This window comes from Lutra lutra, chromosome 9 (assembly GCF_902655055.1).
Source record: "Lutra lutra chromosome 9, mLutLut1.2, whole genome shotgun sequence".
NCBI classification, from domain to species: domain Eukaryota; kingdom Metazoa; phylum Chordata; class Mammalia; order Carnivora; family Mustelidae; genus Lutra; species Lutra lutra.
In genome coordinates this window covers 70,207,838-70,226,605 of record NC_062286.1, presented here as the reverse complement: position 1 = coordinate 70,226,605, position 18,768 = coordinate 70,207,838, and the positions used below count along the sequence as shown (strand labels likewise).

Sequence of the window (18,768 nt, the reverse complement as noted above, 5' to 3'; positions counted from 1 at the left end):
GTTGCAGTTTGTTCTTTATTAATTATATACTAATAAAACAACTAAAATAACACACTATTGATCCAATTTTAGATAAATTTTAGAAAAAATGTTTTCTAAAAATAAAGTTAGCATTTAGGTTTTCTTTTGTCTTAATTGTACTTTATTGAGAGACATAAGGCATAAATTATGAAATGCATGCTCCGATGTATATCCCCTTGCTTTCAGGAGCTTGCATGTCCAAATCTTCCAAAGCAAATGGCATGAAGCTCTCTGAAATGAGATCTCCAGAGCAGAGGCTCCTCAATCTCTCTTTCTCCAAAGGTCAGTAATGCTTACTTATATCTTTTTCTTTTTGATTTAAACTCATTTATTATGTCTTAGTTCTCATTGTAATACATACTGTACTAATTCTTAAATCTCAAGTGATAATAGTTAAGTCAGTACTTGTTCTTCTTGAGGCTTGATAACCTCAGTCATGTTTAGTTTTGTACAAGTTATGAAGCCAATCATGTAACAACAAAAATACTTTTTTTTTTTAAATTTTTTTTTATTTGTTTATTTGACAGAGAGCTAGAGAGAGAGCACAAGTAAGCAGAGCGGCAGGGAGAGGGGGAGAGAGAGAAGAAGGCTCTCCGCTGAGCAGGGAGCCCAATGCGGGGCTCGATCCCAGGACCCTGGAATCATGACCCGAGCCGAAGGAAGCCACTTAACCAACTGAGCCACCCGGGCGCCCCCAACAAAAATACTTTCAATACAGTAATACATAAATGTGGAAATGTGGGTAAGTGTTAGCTCTTCAACCTGTCAAAACTCCTGCTTTTCTTTCTTTAATCTTATGTTCATTTAACTTTACTCCTTGAATAAAATCTCAATACTTTAATTAAAATAAATATGTTATTTCTCTATACCATTAATAATTCCTTTTATATTTATCAGTTCTGTATGATAGGCATTAAGAATTTCTGATAATTTATTTTTGTAGAAATTTGCACAATATCATACATACACCATTATTTTTGTATCATGATAAATATAACAAAATATTGATAAGGGTCAGAGAAAATGAGAAGTGAAGATTTATGAGTAAGATGATATTTAAGCTTCTTTGAAATAGTTCTAGAGCAATACCCGTGGTAATACTCCAAAAGAATAGATTTATAAGCAGTAACTATATATTGTTAATTGTATGGAACTAAGTATAAAATAATTTCACATTCTTAGAATTTATGGAATATTGTGGTTTTTAATTTTTCTCTTTATTTATAAATTACTTATTTCGGTAATTACTGCTTTCTCTTATTTCCTCACTTCTTTCTTGTACTTACTTAGATCAAAGTACAATCATTAAGAGGGCAAAAAGCATCAATTTTAGTTTTCATCATAAACTTGTAAATCATCCAAATAAGCTATTTTTCAGGTAAATTAATAAATAAGTAGATGGGTAGATGAATGAATACTAAAATAATCCAGTTAGAATGCAAGAAAACAAGTCTGGATATGAAGGAACTAAAACTCTTATAAAATGCTGGTGGGATTTCAAAATGGTCCCACCATTTTGGAAAAAGTTTTACATTTTTTTATGATGTTAAAATTTACTTACCATATAATCCTGCAGTTCAGTATGCGGCTCTTACTGTAGATAAGTGAAAACTTCTGCCAATACAGAACGTCAAAAGAAGGATTGACTGTAGCTCTAGTCTTAATTGTTAGAAACTGGAAACAATCCAAATATCCTTCAACAGATGAAGGAATAAACAAATGATGGTACTTTCTATGCTGGATGGAATGCTACTCGATAATAAAAAGGAACAAGCTACTAGTAGATACTCTAACAAGGATTAATCTCAAATACATCATGCTGAATGAAAAAGTATGATTCAGTAGCTGCATTCTCTATAATTACATAGATATGACATTCTGGAAAATACAAAACTATAGAAACAGATAACAGGCAGGTAGTTTCTGGGTCTAGGGTTGGGAAAGGATTGGTTAAAAAGATATAGAGAGGACTTGGGGGAATCATAGAAATGGCCCATGTTATTTGTAGTAGTATTTACGCAAAAAGTGTTTGCCAAAACTCATAGAACTCTGCACCAAAAGGGATAAATTTCATTATATATAAATTACGTTTCAATAAACCTGACCAAAGTAATTATTCACAGCCCCTAGATTTTGTCTGAAAATAATGGTTTTACTTTTGTTCTTATTTATAAATGATATACCTCAACAATGGTCATTTTCAGACTTTGAGTAGTTTCTGTCTGTACTTATCTAAATAAATATAAATTCATTAAAGAGGAACTAAAAGTATCAACTTGAATTCTTAGCTAAATAAATTTTCAAATCACTCCAATGTATACTTTTCTCAAATGAATACTAAAATGAATAAATACCCAGAAGATGCTAGTGAAAACACTAACATTAAGGCCGTATTAGTGATTTCTTATAAGTCATGCTGTACATTATCAATTGTTTCTCCATCATCAAAGTGTACCATACTGTTGTTCACTTTCTTATCATTGAAATCATTGAAAAGTACTAAAGTCTTATGAGGCAGAGTGTGCAAATCTGGAGGTCCTTCACTTGTTGGGTTATCAGTGAGTGGGAGGGTCCCTTTGATAGATCAGGCTGTGTAAAGGAGCTAAGCCTTCACAAGCAATACATTTTTCTCAGTTTTACTCATATTCACCCCTAAAAGGGCAAAGCTACCTTGTTATTTTGTTTGTTTGTAGGAGGAATGAAATTAGACATAATTTGTGGTGGGGAGTATCACCAATGTTAAAAATCTTAAAAGTAAGTGTCAGACATTATTGCAGCTTTCACCAGTTATTTTTGTTCTGTGCTTCTGATTAATATCTGTCTTTGGATATGGAAAAAAGACTGAGGTGATTCAGATATGAATTCTGAAGCATTTGGTAATAAGGATTAAAAGCCTGGGTATATATGAATAAAAAATAAAATAAAATAAAAAGCAGAAACTGACCCTTAAATACAGAGAACAAACTGATGGTTGCCAGAGGAGAAGGAGGTGAGGTGATAGCCAAAATGGGTGGAGGAGAGTGGGAGATAATGGCTTTCAATTGTGGAATGAATAGTCATGAGAATAAAAGATGGAACATATGAAATATAGTCAGTGGTACTGTAATAGCATTGTATGGTGACAGATGGTAGTTATCCTTCTGGTGAGCTTAGTATAATGTATAGAGTTGTTGAATCAGTATGTTTTATGCCTGAAACTAATATAACATTGTATGTCAACAATATTGCAATTATAAAAGGAAGAAAGAAAGGAGGAGGGGAGGGAGGGAAGAAGGAAGGAAGGAAGGAACAAATGAACTATTAGATTAGACAGGTTCATCACTGAGGGCTCCAAGTATCATACTCAACCCTTTTTCGATCTACTAAAAGCCAGGTTTATTCATAGCCTATCAGAGAAAATTGGCCTTGTTCTTGAAGCTGGGAGGGGACGTAGGAAGGCAAGTGAAGAATGTGGTGGGAGTAGAAAGGGATCATGATTGAGAATATTCATTGTGTGGATTAGGGATTTTTCGAAGTTAGATTTCTTTCTTCTTTGGAGAGTTAATTATGCTTCTCATTATAAAAATCATGCTTAAAAGCATTGCTAACATCTATTGAATACCTGTTTTGTGACATGCTTTATTTTAAGATGCTTTTTTGTAATAACTTATTTCATCCTGAAAATAACTCAGTTAGATTAATATTGAGTTATTTTTGTTTTAAAGATGAGAAAAATAATAATAAAAAATAAATTTCAAATTACAGATCAGGGATTTGAACCCCAGTTTTAAAACATCATATTCTGCACATGTACTGTTAAGTAGCACCTGAATGAGAAAGAAGGAAGAAATGAAAAAAAAAAAAGAAAAAAGTACCGAAAACACATTTTTTCACTATAAACACCCTATGCATTACTAAATATCACCCTATGTCATTACTAAAACAAATATTATCAAAAAGTCTTCTGATATCCAAGTAATTTTTTTTTAAGATTTTATTTATTTATTTGACAGAGAGAGATCACAAGCAGATGGAGAGGCAGGCAGAGAAAGAGAGAGAGGGAAGCAGGCTCCCTGCTGAGCAGAGAGCCCGATGCGGGCCTCGATCCCAGGACCCTGAGATCATGACCTGAGCCGAAGGCAGCGGCTTAACCCACTGAGCCACCCAGGCGCCCAAGATATCCAAGTAATTTATAAAAATATTTATATAACATCTTTTGAATCTGTATACATTTATAATTTCAGATACAAGCATATTAATATAAATTAAATTTTTATTATTATAATTTCAGTGAAATACTTTGCATATTTTATTAGAATATCTATGTTTTATGTGTGTGATGTTTTGGGGTTCTTTGAGACAGGATGAATGCTATTTTGGACCTTAATTTTTGGCTTTTAGTCCAGAAATAAAGGGCTTGGGAGGTTTCCTATATAGTGATAATATTAAAAAGGTCTCTTAGATGTCAGAATTCCTAAGATGTATGTGCCAGTCCTATTAAGTCATTCATTCAACAGATATTTGCTCATAATACCTATTATGCTTTATGTTGTGGGGATAGAGTGATGAATAAAACTATTAAAGTGCTTTCCTAAAAGAAACTGTAACATCTAGTAAATCTTAAGTGTTACAGTAACCCTTATGTAACCTTTACGTTTCTTGAGAAAGTTCAAAATCTTTCTCAGTAAGAAATGATGGAGAAAACCAAGAAAATGGAGCATTAATGAAACATTCAACTACTGCCTATCCTTAACACATCTATCTCCAGAGATTTTTCTTTTAATCTGTGCCAAGTTACAAGTGAAGACTCGCTAAAGAAAGATGAAGTGGCTTCTCCGAGGTTGCATATTTATTTAATGGTCAGGGCAACAAGAAGATTAGTTTCCTGATTCCAAAATCAGTTCTCTTTTTGCTAGATTGGTCTATTGCTTAATGAAACCGAAACTAATTTTGAATTTTTTTTTTTTAAATTTTAGTCCCCTAATTTTGAAGCACAATGGCATTTATTTATACTTCGTGCTTCCAGGAACATATTTTGGAAATGATTTCTGAAAATCCATTCATCCCAAAGATCCAAAGATGGGTGTCCAAAGGAAGAAACTCCCAGAAAACGTATGAGGGGAAATTATTTGATCAAAATTTCATAACTGGTTTCTTAGTAATAAGAGTAATGAGAGTCACTAGCCTACTTATTTAATACTAATAAATAATACTAACAGTTATAAAGATTATTATTCTTTTCTAAAGCAATTTCACATTGCCAAGATCAAAAGCAAGTGACCAGGATAAACCTGTGTATTTAGACTGAAGTTTGACCACTTGCCCAAACTGTAGAATTGATCAAAGTTAATGGAATAGAAATTTCCTCATCAGTATCTTTTCTTCCTTTCTCTAGAGCAAATAATTGTTCCAGGAATCAGAATTAAGATAAACTAGGGAAGTTGAGTTAAGATGAGATCTTGGCATGTTAAAAGGTACTAGAAAGTGAGATAATGCATTTGGACTGAGTGAGATGGAGGAAGGCCAGCTCTGAGGTTTCCCTGGACTGTGGGGGGTCTTCAAGAGTGCAAATAGCATGTCAGTCCCAGACACCAGTTTCCTTCACCACCCTCTTTCCCATGGCAGCCACTTAACAATATGAATTCGCTTCCTATCAAATTGCTTGTCATCAGTTTAGCTCCTTCCCAAAGGCCAGCATCTATAATTCATACTTTAATGCAATGTGAAGATTGGTGAAAAGAACCAAAATTTTTTGAAAGTCAAGGTATTAGGTATCTGAGAAGCCATTTTACCTATGATCCAAAGAAATTGAATTCTAGAATTTATGTGCATGTGAGTCTTAACAATGTCAGAAAAACTCTGTGGCAAAATTCATTGACTATGACTTCAAAATGCATGTAAAGAGAAACAAGTCATATTTGCTTTTGTTCTTTAGTCTATGTCATACATAGATAATAGGCACAGGTTAATTTCTGTTCATAGTTAATTTTTAAACACAAATTTTAGTATTTTTCCACTGGTTATCCTGGGTGGGGCATAATTTATTTTTATTTTTATTTTTATTTTTTTATTTTTTTTAAGATTTTATTTATTCATTTGACAGACAGAGATCACAAGTAGGCAGAGAGGCAGGCAGAGAGAGAGGAGGAAGCAGACCCCTTAGTGAGCAGAGAGCCCGATGTGGGGCTCGATCCCAGGAGCCTGGGATCGTGACCTGAGCCGAAGGCAGAGGCTTTAATCCACTGAGCCACCCAGGCGCCCCATTGGTGGGGCATAATTTTAAGCACTGATTTAATGCATGGTTTTCTTTTACCCCACACCCCATTTTTCCACCTTTAATTAATAGATGTTCATTCGGAATAGAAGGCTTCCTGGCATTTGGATATCATTCTGAGGCCGGAATTTTAAAATCTGACTTAATTTTGGAAAAAAAAAAATGACATGTGGGCGCCTGGGTGGCTCAGTGGGTTAAGCCGCTGCCTTCGGCTCAGGTCATGATCTCAGGGTTCTGGGATTGAGTCCCGCATCGGGCTCTCTGCTCAGCAGGGAGCCTGCTTCCCTCTCTCTGTCTCTCTGCCTGCCTCTCTGTCTACTTGTGATCTCTCTCTGTCAAATAAATAAATAAAATCTTTAAAAAAAAAATGACATGTATTTCTAAAATAAATTTAGAGTGCTTACCATGGTCAAATGGCATTTATAGGGGAATTATTTAGTTTAGTTGATAATAGATGAGGAATTCTAAAATTGGCTGAAATTTATTACCCATTTGTTTTTGTCAAATTATGTTAATTACTTCTGAATAAATGAAAGCTGTAGAGAAAATTAATAAAAACTGATAGTGTTCTACATTTAGAACCTCATGCTAACATCAAAAGCAACAAAACTGATGAATTCTTCCCCAAAGTAAAAGATTGTTTTGTTTGCATTTTTATTATTTTCTATTTATTTTCTAATTTGGAGGGAAGACAGAAGAATGAAAATAAGCAAGGCAGACAAAGAAAAGAGGCAGGAAGAGATACAAAAGGATAAATACAAATGTCAAAAACATTGGAAGCAAAAATCAAAAAGAGGAGACATTGTCCATTGTATCAAGATAAGATGAAGAAATTAGGACTCAAAGGAAAGAAAAGTTACAGGTTCCAAAGACCTAGCTGTCTGCCCTTCAGATCTAATGACAAAGTTCAGTCATTAAAACCACTGAATAAATGTGTCTGCAGAAGAGTGATGAAATCTCCACCTTCTGCTCCTGATTTCCAATGTGGTTGACAATTTCTTCAATACTTCTATCCCACTGGCATCACCTGGTAATATCTTGACTTCTTATTTTAAAGAGGAGTGAGGAAGAGGAAAGGAGGGGCTAGGGCTAGAATATTAAGTCACACTCAATGAAGTCACAGTTAAGAGGTTCCTCCTGGTTCCAACTCTAAGGAACAAGTGAATCTAGTCTACCCTCCACCCCCACACCTCTAGAATCCAGAACCTGGAGAAAGGAATTTATAGACGAGATTGGATTGAAAAAATAGAATGCCAACAAGTTGACTAAATTTAAAACTTTTGCTTCCTAAGAGACACAGATGGCAAGTTTGTTATAGTTAGCTCATCACAGGAGGTTTTTAAATAGCCCTGGTTAAGAATCAACTTATGAACACGTAGCCATTAAAATGCAATAAATCTAATCAGCACAATAAATATGCAGTGGGCAAGAACTATAGTAGATGCCTTCCTACTCATTTTTAACAATAGGCTCAAATAGGTTTGATGGTTTAAGAAGTTGTAGGGAATTGTGTGTTTCTGTGTGCACATTCTGATGTAAAAAATAAACAAAAATTATGTAATAAACAAGAGCTTTCCTTCTTATGATCCTGCTCAAATTATTGTTTGGAATGTTAGATATGTTTAATGAAACACCAGTTTTAGATTCCCTTATAAAAATCAACTTAATGGAAAAAATTCAAGCCAACATATGTACAAAATGAAATAATAGCTACTGTCTATTTTTTTTGTATATTTCCTTAGCCAATAAGAGTCATTATCTAGAAAGCCTTTTTGTAATAACAATGAAAAAGTGTTTTTTGAGGTGATTAACAATGATCTAATGCTAGGAATTCAGTATTGATGTGTTATTCCTCTGTGCTCTGAGAAGAGTGTGACTTTCTGGGAAGGAACTGTCTTTGAAGGTTTTGGTTAGAAAATGCTGAAATGGCACATCACAGCTTGACACCCCCTGGGTGAGTCATCTTTACCTGGTGCTGGAGTGGCTTTCTGAAAGCCCAGACTGGCGCATGTCTCTCCTGTTGGCGTAACTATATTTGGAATCTATAGCTAGAGAGCTCAGGGCTTCTCAGGATGGTATTTTTAAATGTGTCATCACTCTAGACATGCTCTCCCTCCCTCTCCAACTGCTTCAGCCTCCCTCATATTTTCACACATCCAAATGGAAAAGAATCAAGAAAAAAATCACTTCCAGCGGAACCTGTGACACTAGTCTCATCTAGAATGTTAAGCTCTGGGCTTAGACTTATGCTGATAGCTCCCTTGGCTCTTGGGCTTAGTGAAGTCTGAATTCTTCAGGCAGCTCAGCGGTAGGATGTGCAGCACAGTATTGGGCTCATTGTTCACTGTAAGCCTTAGAGGAGAACATAGGAAAGTCCAGTGGATTTCTTTTTCTTTCATTTATTAAAACAAGCTTGACAAAGGTTTGCATGCTGGAATAGGAAATTCTGGCAACTGCTAGCTGTGGCTCTGCTCCGTGGTATATTGAATAATGATGCAGCATCATGGGGAAACCAAGTTTTTGTTCTAGCTATGAAGGGATCATTAGTGGAGTCATGAGAGACAGGAAATAGATAGAGATCTGCACAGTGTACATAGAATATACACATCAGTAAAGCATTATTAACATGTCACTGGAATGAAAAAATCTTTGTGGATAAATGAAGTCTCCTCTGAAGATAATTTGATTCATATCCCTGGGATTTCCATAACAAACGGTCTTTTTACATGCTTTTGGATTTATATGGTCCCGGGCCAAAAAATGGATTCAGTGTTAAGGAAATCATTCAATTAGCAGTCTTGTTAAATTATTTAATGTACATTTATATATCTCATACCTGCTTTGCAAATTTGTGCATACTGCATTGCTGTATGTACCAAATTAGAAAAAAAAATGATATGTTTCTAACTGGGGAGACTAGGATATCTATGACAAGTAAACCTCCAAAACAAGACTTTTTTATTATTAACCTAGCACAGAATTGCATAATTAATTCCTGGATGATGGGTATGGAAGAATTAGATCAACGTAGGCTAGCACAATAAAAAAAAAAATTTAAGAGCAGATAATTTACACTGGTAGAAGTAGCTCAGAAAACAAAAGGGAGATGATAGAAGGAAAGGGTGTTCACTGGCAGCACAGGCAATAGAGGGCAGTGAGGCAAAATGGAGAGTCCTAAAGGAGACTGGAGGCACCCAAAGACATTATGATAGCATGGGAATGATTTTGAAGTATCAATGTCTAAAAGTAAGGAAGCTGATGTTTTCCTGAGGATGGGATAATGCCATTACACATTTTGGAGTATTTTAGAATATAGCGGTGGTATTTTAGAAATAGATTTTGGGAAGATAAATTCAGCACAATTCCTGGATAAATAGAAACTTTTAAAAAGCTTGGAAGCAAGAATATTAGCTAGGAAGCGCTTTCTCTAATTCAGGATGAGATGAAGGAGGGCTTCAACTTGGTCATAGAAGATCAAATGGAATGGAACTATTTTGAGAAATATTGTTGTAAATAAAATGAAGCCAAATATCGTGGGGACACTGTCCTTTATATATCCAGTAGTGTCCTTAATATATCTAAATGAATGAAAGGCAAAGAAAAGACCCAAAGGCGCGAAGTATGACTATAATTACCATCCAAACAATATAGTAATGATAATTTATTGAATTCTTAAAAAATGACAAGCAATGTGCTACAAACTTTATATACATGTTCTTATATAATGTTAATCCAGTACCCTAGGAGGAAAGTAATATTTTCCATAATTCAGAAATGAATCAATAGAGGTGGAAAATGATTAAGTAAATTTGCCAAAATTTTCCCAGCCTTGATTTCAAATCATACCTCATTCTCCCACTAGGGAATTTTAACTATATATTCTCTTGTATTGACTTTTACCATATCACTGGTATAAACACAAATTGAAACCATAGACCTGTGACATATAATTAAGGGATAGCGATTCTTTAATTTCCTAGCACATATTTGTATAGAAGTTATGAATTCATTTACCTCATCTACCACTCTCCATTTTGACTCATTGAATACAGGAGAGGTTTTGTCAAAACCTCATTCAAATCCATATTGTATTATGTCCACAGCAATCTTGAAAAATTAGAATAATAAATATATTATTAATATTAATACGAACATATATTAACAGATTAGCATATATCAATATCAATATCTATCTATCTATCTTTTTTTTAAAAGATTTTATTTATTTATTTGACAGAGACCACAAGTAGGCAGAGAGGCAGGCAGAGAGAGAGAGGAGGAAGCAGGCTCCCCGATGAGCAGAGAGCCCGATGTGGGGCTCGATCCCAGGACCCCGGGATCATGACCTGAGCTGAAGGCAGAGGCTTTAACCCACTAAGCCATCCAGGCACCCCTCTATCTATCTATCTATCTATCTATCTATCTATCTATATAATTTCCTTGGCATCACCTGCTCTTAGTGTTACCCTAACTTTTCTAAATACTTGATGCATTTTTTTCTAAAGGTGCAGTAAAGTTTATATAAAATATTGGCATTAATGATATAACTCCGTAGCCTAAATATTATAATTCTGTTGTAAATTTTTAAACTTGATTTAAAAAAAATTCAGACTTGCATTTTCTTATCTCTAGATTGTAGCAACTTTTCACTATTTCATCAGAGATTATTAACGTTGAGCTTACTCATCTGCAAATTTCCTTTTTTGGGGAGGGTCTATGTAATTTATCTGGGCTAGGAAAACTAAATTCAGTAAATTCATGCAGAAAGCTCTTAAAAAATCCCTAAATAATATTTCAATTAAATCCTTTTTTAAAATAATTTTTTTGTTATAGCCTTTGTGGTCCCAAATCCTTCCTAACAAGGTATAGAGGCCAAATAGAACAGAAAATGTATTTGTTTCTTTCAGCTTTTAACTGTAGCGGGCTTGTCTTTATTGCTCATACTCCAAATAGAACTCAAAATTCTCGCTTGGATTTGTCCACACTGGGAAGAGACAAAGTCATCTAGGACACATAACGATGTTGTTAACTTGAAATTACTTTTACCTGTACCAGTAATGGGCTGTCCAGCTCCTTTTTCCTCCATTGTTAAGCACCTTCTTTCGACAAATAGCACATAATAATGAGTTCACTTAAAATGGTTAGATGTGTAGTTTGACAGTAAAACAGAATTTTTGTGTGTTTCTTCTTTTTCTATTTTAATACAACTTACCCTAACTGAAACCAAAACTATGACCCTAGAGTTATTAACAGTATGGTCTAACCACCTGAACTAATTCTGCAAAGATGAGCAGAGCTGATGGTACCATGTTTACACACTATGTATAAGGCTGTTTTCAGCCTTGATGTAAGAGGACTGAGGCCTGGAAAAATGAAGACGAAATTATATGATTGTCTCTTCTAATTTTCCAGTGAGGATCCTCAGCACTGTCACCATGTAGAAAAGCACTTAGGTTCAGGGTGGGCCTGATCAATGCCAGATGTTTTTTTCTACACTATTCATTTGAGTCCTAAAATAGGCCTGTGTATAATTATTATCATGCCTGTGTTATGAAACAGAACACCAAGGGTTCAAGGAGTTTGTGTTACTTACCAAATATGGAGAGAGCTTTAAAATATGTATTTTGTTTAACTTCTTGTGTGGATGAAGATAAGTGGCCTAGGTAATTTTGGTAGGCAGGTTCTTATTTCATAAAATAAAATAAAATAAAATAAAGTAAAATAAAATGGAACTGCTGAATGACTTTTAAAAACTCTGGCGTTGGGGCGCCTGGGTGGCTCAGTGGGTTAAGCCGCTGCCTTCGGCTCAGGTCATGATCTCGGGATCCTGGGATCGAGTCCCGCATCGGGCTCTCTGCTCAGCGGGGAGCCTGCTTCCCTCTCTCTCTCTCTGCCTGCCTCTCCGTCTACTTGTGATCTCTCTCTGTCAAAATAAATAAATAAAATCTTAAAAAAAAAAAATCTCTGGCGTTTATTCTTTTGTGGCTATTTCCACTTCACTGAGACTTAATATAAATCTTCCATATCCTAGCATCACTACTGGGCTATAATTTTCTAGGATTCTGACTGCACTTTTATCATCCATGCTCCTTTCTCTAGATTTACTCAGGTAAAGCCAATGAATGTAGGTTGCCTCTAAAAGACAATCTGTTCTACTAGCGTCAGAGAGCATCTAGGACACATATCCTTATGTACTTCCAATGCTGTTGTGCTGTGCGGTGTGAAGACAACAAGGCCTAGTGTATGTATGTCTTCCGTGCTATGCCATGTCTCAAAGTCAGCTTTTTAAATTCCATCAGTTCCCTCACCCTGGCCACTCTGGGACTCATGTGTTCAGAGTATAGCAATGTCTAGATGATGGTTATAACAACAACGGCAAAAACAACAACAACAACAACAACAAAATTGTGGATATCAAGTTTAAAGGGATTAGTACAAAACCAGCACAGGTTCTCAGGGATCTTTTTACAGTAAAATTTCTCCCACAGGGCTATATCCTAAGGAATTGATTGACTCTCAACCAAGATGATTTGGCACAACAATGAGGTATAAGCAGAATTTATTACAGCTACTACTGGTATGACTACAGTTTAAACTACTGTGACAAGTCCTGCTGCTACTATTTCAATTACCTTGGCTGCCAACAAACATTTATAGGGTATTTAATATCTTCCATAAGCTGTGCCAAGAAATTATATCTTTAGCTTTTGAAAAAAAAAAAAAAAAAACATTAGAGAAAGTACTATTATTATCTCTCTTAAGAGGGGGAGAAGCTCAGAAATTTTAAGTAAATTTCTCAAAGTCACATAACTGGCAGCTGGTAGAGTAGATTCATGTCCTGATAGTCTTTTGCTCTCTTCTGACTGTTTCTGCTCTTGCCAGTGCTGGTAGTAGCACAGCAAGCAAAAAGTCACATCTGTCTAATCAAAAAGCTCAGGTCTTAACCACTACATTATATTGCCATTCAGTAAAGGATACTAACAATTAAATTTTAAGCACTAAATATTGTCTTTAAAAATACATGTAATAGGGGTGCCTAGGTGGCTCAATCGGTTAAGTGTTTGCCTTCGGCTCAGGTCATGATCCCAGGGTCCTGGGACAGAGCAGGTGTCAGAGCTCCCTGCTCAGCGGGGAGTCTGCTTGCCCCTCTCCCTCTGACCCTCCCCCACCACTTGCACGCTCTCTCTGTCTCTCTCTCACTCTCTCTCACTTACTCTCTCAAATGAATAAATAAAATCTTTTAAAAAAAATGCATGTAATAAAAGAAAAAAAGAAAGGAAGGGCCTTCTCAGCCAACCTACTTCTCATAGAATGAGGTATGACAGTGACAGAATTACTCACTTGTATTCACTTGTGGAAGAATATGCAAAGAAAAAGTACAATTTATTACAAAACTGTGTGTAAATTCTAGAATATAACACAAATGAAGTAAAAAATGCATATATATAAATATATATATTTGTATATATGTATATATACACACACACGGAGGATTCAGATTCTTCCTATGATATTTTCAATATTAGTTTCATTGACAATGATTTACTGAGGATAGAGAAAGACATAGAGTTGCATTCATCATTCTGAGTGTCGAATGTGGGAACCTGTGACACATGCAACTAATCTCTTGTGTGTGATATAATGGAAACAAGATTTGTAAATTGTACTTCTGGAAGTGCCTGGATGTCTCAGTCAGTAGGGCATCCAACTCTTGATTTCAGCTCAGGTCATGATGTGTGAGTTGTGAGATCGAGCCTCAGGTCAGACTCCACACTCAGCACAGAGTCTGCTTGGGATTCTCTCTCTCCCTCTGCCCCCGACCCTCTGGCTTGTGCTATAAATAAATAAATTAATTAATTAATTAATTAAATATTTTTTAAAAAGGTAGGAAAATCATGCTGCTTTAGAATCAAGATCAGCAGAAACATTGGTTGTCATAAGGCCATTTCTAAACAAATGACAGACAATACTGATTCTTTCTTGCCACCTCCCTCACTCTTGCTCTTGCCTTCACATTCTCTGTTTTTCTTTATATATTTGGGTGTCCCGTGTGTTTGTATGTGTGTGTGCATATGGAAGCCCTACTGCGCTGGAAGAGCTATGGAACTTTGGAATTTTCTAAAATCAGATTATAGAATGGTAATAGTTGATGGTTTTATAACTCACATATATGAGAGCAATGATACTGTATATTCCAGTTACACATATATATATATATATATATATATATATATATATATATATATTTAATTCATTTAGATTATATTTTATTAATGCATGTGTCCTTACCATTTACAGCTGCATAATTATGTGGTCATGGAATTTAAAGTGAGCCTTAGCCTTCTGGGAAATTCTCTTACTGAAAGAGACTCTGTCTTTGATCAAACTTGAGTCAGGCTCTTCTGAGTCCTGTGAGGAGGCCTGAAGTTGGACTCTGTCCTTAACTACCTTAGCTCGGTTTTAGCAAAAATCCTGCTGAGTCGGTTTAGTAAATATCCCTCATCCTGAACATCTGATCAAATTTCTCATCTCCATTTTGTATCATCATATCATCTTGACCTGCCTTCAGTAAGAATTCTCTTGAGTTGGTCTACCAAGAATCCCTTCAGCTTTGTTGTTTACTCTTCCCACCTTGCTGCTTGGCTATACATTTCTGCTTGTCCTTGCCTTATTCAGAGTTGGGCCTCAGTTCTCCTCTCTACTGCAAAACCCCCGTTGCAGTAATACCTCTTCAATTAGTTCTTCCCTACTATCTTTAACAAATGTCATGAATAATGTGTTATTCCAGCACTACATAGGAATGATTTCATAAGTTCTCTCTACCAAATCTAACACTTACCTGGTTTAAATCACCCAATCTGTGATATTTTGTTATAGCAATCTGAACAGTCTAAGGCATGCCTTACAGCCCATCTTCTCTCATATTATCTTAAAATTACACCCAAATCTCCTTTCTCAGTAATTGATGGAACAAAAGTTAGAGAATCAGTGTGATTTATAATATTTGAGCATCACTACAGATCAGCTTAACCTAAATTACATTTATAGACTACATCATCCAACAAAAGAATACATATTCATTTCAAGCACATATAAAGTATTTACCAAGATAGACCATATGCTAGGCCATAAACAGGATTTAATCAATTTAAAGCAGATTAAAATCATGCAGAGTATATACTGTGACCAAAACATAATAAACTAGAAATGAATAATAAAAAAATGTGGAAAATCCCAAACTTTTTTTTTTAATTAAGCAATGCACTTCTAAGTAATCTATGGATCAAAGGAAATTTTACAAAAGGAATTAGAAAAGATTTTGAGTTGAAATGAAAACACATGTGAAAATTTCAGAAATGCAGCTAAAATAGTCTTCAGAAAAAAAGTATAACCTTAAATACTCATATTGAAAAACATGAAATGTCAAAAATCAGTGATCTAAGCTTCAATTTTTTGGAGTCTATGGAAAGCCATTGCTCAAATCTCCTCTTCTGAGAAGCATAGTTGACTGACACTCTTACATATCTGTCATGTTTACATGTTTATTACTTCTGGGTTTCTCCCAGCTAAAAAGTGAAAACAGTTGGGGTACCAGTGCGGACCCAGTAATCAACTTATCAGTTTAGAGAAACTCCATCCACGTGAAAATTTTGATACTATAGATCACTTTCTTCTTTCTGAGAGAGTGATATTGAAGCCTTTTCCTGTGGGTGTGACTTTTTACAAATTATATAATTTCAGTAGAAAAACCTTCCTTGAACATTCAAAATTCTAATTTTCACTTTACTTTGATGCCTTGAATTCTGAATTTCTTGCTGCCTAAGGCTTCATTGAATATGGTTCTGTTTAGGAGCACGTTTCTGGGGCACCTGTGTCGCTCAGTTGGTTAAATATCTGCCTTTGACTTAGGTCATGATCCCATGGTCCCTGTCGGGCTCTCTGCTCAGTAGGAGCCTGCTTCCCCCTCTCCCTGCTGCTCCCCCTTCTTGTACTCTCTCAAATAAATAAAGTCTTAAAAAATAAAAAAAGGAACACAGTTTCTGCACTCTCTTGTGACATTTTAAGTTATGGGTTACCATGGCTCTCATCATGGCCCATAGCTAGGGAAACCTGTAGGCCAAGAAAGGTATTCCTTCTCTCCGGTATTTTTGGGTGAGCTGGATGATAATCCTCAGTAAATTTGGAAGAGTTTTAATATGCCAATGTATTCTTAATTATTTTCTTTCTGTGAAATATATAACTAATTTAGTTGGATTTGACCTTAATTTTTCCTCATTCTTTTCTTTCTGACATACTTGTTTTCCAAAATAACTATAGATTTTGTGCCTTGAATTTTTTTATATGGGTAAGTTAAGATCAATGAATTCTGAGTTGACCAACAACATTCATCCTAAATCCTTGATCACCCCCACTGCTGAACTCAATAATCCCATACCCAAAGATTTCTCCTTTTTTTTTTTTTAAATCCAATGTAAAGCAGTCTAACCATGGTCTTAACACAAGGTAAGTAAAAGGAAAGAAGCAAGCATCTGTCTGGTCTCTCTTACAAGGACTATTTTTAGATAAATCAAAAGTTCATGAGGGAAACTCTCCTTTATATAAGAATCCGAGCCAATAACCTCTAGGGGAATGAAGGAAATAGCACAAATGGAATATAGTGGATCAAAGCAATGATGTTCAATGTCTGCTAACTCATTAAGACAAAGATAATCGGAAAGTTGAAAATGAAAGTGTCAGGCTGACACTACTTGAACCAATGGTAAAATTTGTATTTTACTATGAGTGTATAATAGGAAATATTCAGAACCATATATATTTATTAAAAGTTTTTGTCCCTGAATCTAAACCTATCTCTGTATCTATTCCCCAATTAACTTATGAGACTTTCAGGAGAAAGAGAATCATGACAAATAATATCACACTATACAGAATGTGGAAAATTACACCAGAGACATGACATATGGAGAACACATATGGAGGAAAATGTTGGGAGAGAGAGCCACTCCTGATAAAATGAGATATCTGAGACTATCAACTGAATTTAATGCAAGACTTTAGGTGAACCCTTATTAAAACAAAACAAAACAAAACAAAACAAAAAAACCTATACATACTTTTTTTCCTGAAAGTTGAGCTAAGTTGAATACAGACAGTATATTTGTTGCCCTGTAAAATCTTTATTAATAATTAATAATGATGTAATTAGTAAAAATAAATAATTAATGATTTTGTTCAATTTTTAAAATCCTTATGTGCTAGAAATACTTACTAATACATTTATAGTTAACATGATCAGATTACTAGGAGTTGCCTTAAAATAGATACTCCAGAAAAAAAAAAAATTATGTGTGGGGGTGGTGGAGTAAATGGAACAAGAATGTGGAAGTTGAATCTCATAGGATTTATTTTACTATTTTCCTATATCTTTATTTTTGTGTATGTAAAAACTGCAATTGTAGATTTATAAGGACTCTGTGGATCAGCTACATGAATCCAAGTGGTTATCTGCTCATTGCATAGTTCCCTATTTGAGTTCTAAATACAGCGCAAACATCATCAAAAGGAACTGAATTTAAGGAAACCTTTTGATAACTACGTACCTAAAATTCTCATCAATAATTTAAAGTCACACCTTAGAGTTTACTAGGTAGAGTGACTGCATAATTTATCATCCAGGAAACATATGTTAGATAGGATGAAATAGAGTCCAACAACATAAATAGGGAGTCCAGACCACAAGGCACATAAGGGTATTTTATAGACACTTTAAAGTAGCTGCTTACAGATTCAGCCTGAAAAAAGAGGAAATATTCTAACCAAAATTCCTGACAAGATTTAGTCAGTCTCAGTTTTACTTGTAGTTCTACGTCATTCCACACCTGTATATTTCAAAGACACACTTGTGGCTTAAACAGGATGACTAATGAGACCATGAAGTTCACTCAGCTGTGAGTCATGTGCTCCCTGCCATCGACCTACTTGCATAGACTTTTCCTGTTATTTGGCTAAGGCTTACTTATCTTCCTGTATAAATACAAGCAGACACTCCCCAGTGGACAAAACTGCCAAGAGCCACAGAGGCACAAGAAGGTCAAGATATCATGTCGCCTCAGGCTTTAAGTTGTTTAGGCAGGATGCAGCGAACTGTCAAGGAAAAAGTAACTACTTGGATACACCAAATGCCTTAAACTTTAAGTAAGATTTTCCATCATAGATTCTACTCCTGTTTCTTTTCCAAGGTTGTAGACCAATAGACAGAACCTAATACTCCATTTAATGGAGTTTATCTCAAATCTACAGATTCTTCTATGATCCCTATTAATTGTAAAGATACAGATTTCCCCCATATGTCTGTGTCTATAGTTCTGTTCAAAGAAGGAAAAAGTACAAACTGATCTAAATATGCCCATTGTCTGTTCCTAACTCACCAGTCAGATCTGTCACTCTTCCCAGGGGAAAGAAGTTTAGTCTGGTGCACTGATCAGTGCCCTTCC

General features: G+C 35.2%; 2 long non-coding RNA genes across 3 annotated transcripts in view; one reads left to right on the top strand and one right to left on the bottom strand.

Moving 5' to 3' along the window:
• The window catches only part of LOC125109715 (uncharacterized), a 265,291-nt gene that overhangs the window by 35,184 nt on the left and 211,339 nt on the right, over window positions 1–18,768 (top strand). The window contains exons 2-3 of one of the 2 annotated variants that reach the window (XR_007130349.1): window positions 208–303; window positions 5,396–6,031. This is a non-coding gene — a long non-coding RNA (uncharacterized LOC125109715). Of the gene's footprint in view, window positions 1–207; window positions 304–5,395; window positions 6,032–18,768 lie in introns of those variants that run through there. The other variant, XR_007130348.1, reaches the window with a different exon arrangement.
• Window positions 205–18,768, bottom strand: part of LOC125109716 (uncharacterized) — a 74,987-nt gene continuing 56,423 nt past the window's right edge. The window contains exon 3 of the long non-coding RNA XR_007130350.1: window positions 205–295. This is a non-coding gene — a long non-coding RNA (uncharacterized LOC125109716). The remainder of the gene's footprint in view (window positions 296–18,768) is intronic.